At 56.6% G+C, this 6,151-nt stretch overlaps 1 long non-coding RNA gene across 1 annotated transcript; it reads left to right on the forward strand.

Annotated features, from left to right (window-relative positions):
- The first annotated feature begins 72 nt into the window (after positions 1–72).
- LOC119520997 lies at positions 73–1,014 on the forward strand. Its single transcript, XR_005214273.1, has 2 exons — positions 73–129; positions 439–1,014. It is a non-coding gene; the product is annotated as an uncharacterized LOC119520997 (long non-coding RNA).
- Positions 1,015–6,151: the final 5,137 nt, after the last annotated feature.

Genomic DNA, 6,151 nt, shown 5'->3' on the forward strand with positions numbered 1-6,151 from the left:
AGGCCTCATTGCCCCTTTCCTGCTGCCCACCCAGGACTGGGGCCCCAATGCCAGATTCTTCCTGTCTCCCTCAGGTGGACCCCCCGAGTTCCCAGCAAGCCCGGCCCCAGCCCTGGGCCCAGGTGAGAGGTACGATGTCCCCCGTCACTGGGTGTGACGTTGTGGCGGCATCACTGGGCTGTCACTGGCAGGCTGAGGCCACAGGAGGAGTGAGCAGGGGCACGTGCTGCGGGCTGGACCCCCTGGGGCAGGGGACAAACATGCTCCCAGGGTCCTCCAGAGTAGGCGAGCAGGCTAGGGTCCGAGCTGGGGGGCAGGGGTCTGCTCATCACCCCTTTGTTGAGGGCAGGGAGGTGGGGCGAGCCCAGAGCCCTGGGTGTTCAAGAGCTTCCTCCTCAACACTGGGGCTGACACCCCTCTTTTCTCCTTGTCCTGCAGCGGCCCCCCACCCAGCCCCCCACAGACCCACATCCAGGGTCAGCAACAGGGCAGCAAAGCAGTAGCTTGGAGGCAGCGCTGGCCAAAGCCCCTGCCTGAGTTCAAGCCCGAGGGACCTGACGGCTAAGGAGGGACCCCCAGGGGCCATGACTCCAGGCCCCCGCTTGGGACCCAGCAGCCGTCTCTCAGGAGGGCCACAGATGGGCACAGCCTCGTCACCAGGAGGGGGGCCCCATCTGGCTAGCCCTGCAAGGACAAGGGCCCTGGGGCCTCGGGGCGAGCTGGCCGCAGCAACGTGCTATGCTCAGGGAGCCCTGCTCACCTGGATCAGGTGGAGGCAGGTGTGGCCCCTGTGCTCGGGGCAGGTTCGCCTGGCTGCCGCCCAGCCGTCTGTTTACCTGGCAGTAGAGCCGCCGTCGCGATGGAGGGTATTTATGGGCTGCTGCGTGTGCCCGCCTGCTGCCTGTCCCCTGCTCCATCCCAGGAAGCCCGGACTCAGGACAGCGGGGCCAGTGGGTGACCAGGCGGTGGGCACAGGTGCCATAAAACTGTTAAGTTAAAGGAGCAAGCAGCTTCCTTCTGGCCTGTGCGTCTGCTGCTTTTTGGGGTTCCACTCGCTGGGGGCGTCCTCCCGGGCAGAGCTCCTTCCTGGGGTGAGGCTCGTCCCAGTTCTGGGAGCTGGGGTGGAGAACCTGGGGGCAGTGCCAAGGGGAGGCAGGTGGGTCTGCCAGACAAACTCACAACCGACCCCAGCCCTTCCCCTGGGACACAAAACACCTGGGGCCCAGAGCCTGTGCGTGGGGTGGGGGGGGGAGGCCTGGGGGTGGGGTAGGGTGCTGGGCTCCCAGGGCTGGCAGGGCAGGTGTGGAGGGGTGGCCCAGGGTGGGGGGCTGCTTCTGGTTGAGCTCACGCAGCCACCCCTGCCCCATCGTGGCTCCTGTCCCATCCCCATCACCCTCATCAGTGGCGGGGGTGGGATGCAAAGGCCCCGGGCTAAGCAGGGCTGGGCAGTCTCATCAGGTGCAGCTGCCTGTCCTGGGAGGCACTCGGGGGCTGAGGGAGATGTCCCCTGGACAAGGGGTGCCCCCGAGGGTGGCCAGTGGCAAGGGCTGGGCCCAGCTTGTAACACTGGGGACTCCTCCCTGAGGCTCTTAGCCACCCTTCACCTGAAGAAAACTTCCTTAGGGTCTGCACTGTAGCCCCCTCTCCCCTCCCCAATGCCTGCCAAAGTGGCTGGTACCCCATCGGAAAGAAACTCAGAGAGTGAGGAGGGTTCCAAGGAGCTCAGTTGCCACCCAGAACTTGCTTTGAACAGGCTCTTGGAGGAAGTTCTTCAGCAAGGAGTGAAAGAAATCCAGGAGGCTGCCGTGAGATATTTATTGATGCACAACTGAAATGCCACATAATAATGCCAGGGCTTGAGGGCGTGCGGGAAGTCACTCGTCCCGTCTGGTCAAAGAGAAGCGACAAGGCAAATAAACAAGGTGGCCGTCATCACCTCAGGATATGGTAGGATGTGCAACTTTTAAGCCATTAGGAGGAAACCTGATCATCCAATGGAAGGCAGGAAAGGAGGAGAAACAGCACAATATAGAGAAAATAGATCAACACATCCAATATAATGGTAATTACAATAAATGTAAATGGTCGCTATTGGTGATCAAAGAACAGATCCCTGGACCACATTAAAAAACAATCCCAAAGCATCTTGACAATAAGGACATGCTCGAAAGGACAGCAATCAAAACTGGCAAAGCAAACCACAAGAAACCTGGGGTAGGAGTTTGAATATTTTGAGGTGAAAGGATGATAAGCGCCTGTATGTAAATGTATACACACACGTGCACGTAAGGTGACGACAAATAAGCAAATAAAATAAATGACTATAACTGGCAATTTTAACTTGCATCTCACAAGAAGTAACTAAAGAAAATAATAAAGTTTGACTAAGCTTGAATACACATCCCATATAAATAAACTTTATACTCAGCAAATGGAGAATATGCATTTTTTGTTTCCAGCGGAATGGAGCACTGAACAAAACCAACATTTGCTTCTTTGAAGACTAAGAAAGACAAAACTCCAGCAAGACAGATGATGAAAAAGAAACAAGGCAAGAAAACAAATACTAAAGAAGGAGGGGGAATGAACTGTGGACACAAAATGAACATTAGGAACCACTTACGTTGGTAACTGAAAATTTAGAAAAATGGATAGATTTCTGGGAAAATACAAAACGCCAAGGTTGGTGTAAGTAGAGATTTTAAAAACTTGAATAAACCAATAACTTAAATAAATGCAACTAGTAATCAAAGACACACCCTGAATAATCCCAGGGCAGGGGTTCACAGGGGTGACTGCCAGGCTTTCAAGACCCTGTGGTCCCGTCTAATACGAGTTGTTCCAGAAGCTCATTTAATATGAGGCCGGTATATACTTGGCTTTAAAACTGGGTGAGGACAGTATAAGAAGTGAAAATTACAGGCTCACTACACACGGCAAAATCCTAAATAAAATATTAGGTATATGAATAAAATCTTTTAAAAGACCGACTTGATGGAGTGGGGGTGTCGCGAATGTGAGGATAGTTTGGTATCGGAAAAGGTGCAGGTTTTGGGGGAGGAGACAGAGGGTTGTTTTGAGATGAGCTGAAAGAGACTTTGTGGATCTCAGTGCCCTTTTAGGATATAAATTTTTGGAAAAAGGGGTACAGAAAGGAACATTCTTGACAGTGATTGCACACATGTTTAATGGAAAAGCAGATGAATCCAAGGTCATTTGAAGGGCACCATCTGAGATGCTGTCCATGCCCCCTCCCATTTAAATACCGCCTGCCCTGCTTTCTCGCCTCCCCTGGGTTATTTTCCTAATAACCTAATATTATACCCTGGATCTGTGTGTCCTTCCCATTAGAATGCAAAATCTGGGAGGCAGGGGCTTTGCTGACTGTTGTCGGGCCACGAGGGGCAGGACTGAATAAAGAGTGGTCGAGTGACCGGATTCTCCCGAAGATCAGGCATTGGGAGGTGTCTGCCTCATCACCCCCCCACACACACCAGCGTTTGGGGGGCCCCTTATCCTGGTCAGGTAAGAAGAGAAACGGGGTGTGAGGACCAGAAGGGGGAGCCCCATGAGCTGGGACTGCAGGAGTTCCCAGGGGACATGTCACAGCCCACAGGAGTTCAGCAATGTTGGCAGAGACAAGAACAACCTGTAAAGACCAGGAGTTCCTTGATACCAGCGAGAACCATCCAGAAGCAAACAGGATGCCCTTCACAATGGCAGGGACCCCAGAGCACCCGGGGGGTCACCGGCCCGAGAACACCTGGGGCCTGGGACGGACTCTTAAAGGCTAAGGGGCGGCAAACGGGGCGATTTACCAGCTTCAGAAGGAGACTTTTTTTGTTGTTAAACTAAACAAAGCAAAATATTTATGAAATTCTTCACCTGCGCCCTCCGGGCTGGCGAGTGGGGACTGCAGGCTCCCCTGCCCCTCGGGGAGCTCAGTTCCTGCCTCCTCTCCGTTACCAGCCAGCGTCAGCCGGGAAAGCAGTAGCCCTTTCGGTTGTCTGACCAGGTGAGCCAGAGCCACCTCGAGCTTATTCTTCAGCTTTTGATCCGGCAGTGTTACAGGATCGGCCCTTTCTCTCCACCCACCTTGTGCAGAACTTGTGTCAGAGTGACCACGTGAAAACGTCACCTCCAGATCCACCTGTGAACCCAGCTCCAGTCTGTCCGATGAAAGAACCCCAGAAGAGTGAAGGGTGACTGGCAGGAGGGGCGGCCTGCGGGGTCTACAGCGGGTGAGGGTCTGCCATCAAGGACGAGCACAGATGGGGCCGAGCAAAGCAGAAGTCGTCCCCCCCAGGGACCCAAAAGGCAAAGCACAGCCTCGCGAGGACACAGATTTGCCCCATCCTAACACTGGGCGCAAATGGGAGGTGGAGGGTTCCGGGCAGCATGTGGGGGGACTGGAGACCCCGCGGCCCTGGGACTGCGCAGGGGCAGCTGGATGCCAGTGCCCGGGGACCCTGCAGTACCACCACCGGGCACCAGGGGGCGAGAAGGCCTGCCCTGGAGGGAGCTGGGGACCACGCAGCCCAGAGGACAAGCTGGGTGGACATACGATGTAGGATGGAATGTTCCAGAGCACCCAGAAACAACGAACCAGATGGGCAGAGAGGAGCACGGATGGATCCTAAAAACCATGCGGTCATAAGAAACAGGCATGCGATCTACAGCACACATTTATAACCCCCTCCGCCCCATACAAGGGCACTGCTTTACAAGGACACCCCCACGTTTGGGAAAAAACAACACATGAAAGGGTGGAAAGAATTGCTCGTGGGGGGCTCCCGACATCCCATCCCCCCAAAAAAGGGCCTTTGCCACCCGACCTGACCAGCGTGCCCCTCCTGCCCAGCCCCAGGCTCGTCCTTCCACAGGGAGCCCCACTTCCTGTCCAGGACTTCTGGGGTGTGGGGGCTGCCCGGTGATCCCAGCCTCCTTGTTCCCTGGGGCCCACCCTGTACCCAGGGGCTGGCTCAGACCTCGGCTGAGATGCCCAGCCTCCCTCCAGGCTTGGCTTTCCCCCAGGACAGCCCCCATTTCTGCCTGCCCTGCAGCCCCCTGTCCAGTCCACTGGGGAGCCCCAGGGCCAGAAAGGCCCCTGCAGGCTGGGGTTCCTCGGGCAGCACTGGGCCTCTCTGGTTCCACCTGGGGCCTGGCTCTTGGCACCAGTGAGCCCACTGACCCCAGAGGTGGGTGGAGGGTCTTGGACCTCAGTTTCCCTGCCTGCAATGAGGGTTTGGGCAGCCAAGCACAGCCGGCTGGGGCTGGGGCTGGTGCCGGCAGCCGGGGTGGGGGCACAGGAAGTGCCACCTGGGCAAGGGCAGCCAGGCTCCCAGCAGCGTGGCCCTGGGCTGGAGGAGGGGGCTCTGTCCTGCCAGAGGAGCTGTGACACGTGGGCCATCAGGCCAGACCCCAGGGTCAATGGGGTCCCACGGAGGTGCCTATGGCCCAAGATGTGGGCAGGTACCAGGGCTGGGGAAAAAGCCGGAAGGGCAAGCCCCTAGCCTTCTTCTCCCTGCTCCCTTCCCTCAGCCACCTCCTGTCCCCAGACTCCACCCGGCTCCCCCATGTCCCCCAGCAGCAGCCCAGGCCCTGTGGTGCCGATTCTACCATGGCTACAGGCTATGACCCCGAGTCTCCAGGGATCACCAAATCCACCTTGGCCCAAGGCCTGGAAGTGCTCTTGGCAGAGGATGGGGGGTGTGTGTGTGCCCACCCCTCAGAGCCAGGGCTCAGGCGGGTGAAGGCAGCAGACGGCTCACACCACAGCTGTGCTCACACCGAGGCTGCTACACTCCTGCCCCCCCACCTCTGCTCCACACATGCATGCATGCACACACCCATAAACATGTATACATGCATGCATGCAAACACATGCATGCACACACCCGTAAACATGTATACGCACATGCATGCACACACATGCACGCACACACCTGTAAACATGCATGCATGCACATGTACACACATGCATGCACACACCCATAAACATGTATAATGTATGCACACACACACCCGTAAACATGTATACATGCATGCACACACCCGTAAACATGTATACATGCATGCATGCACATGTACACACATGCATGCACACGTGAGCAAGCACTCCACCTGGCAGCAGCTCACCCTCACGGCAGCT

Source organism: Choloepus didactylus, chromosome 2, assembly GCF_015220235.1.
Source record: "Choloepus didactylus isolate mChoDid1 chromosome 2, mChoDid1.pri, whole genome shotgun sequence".
Taxonomy (NCBI): Eukaryota; Metazoa; Chordata; class Mammalia; order Pilosa; family Megalonychidae; genus Choloepus; species Choloepus didactylus.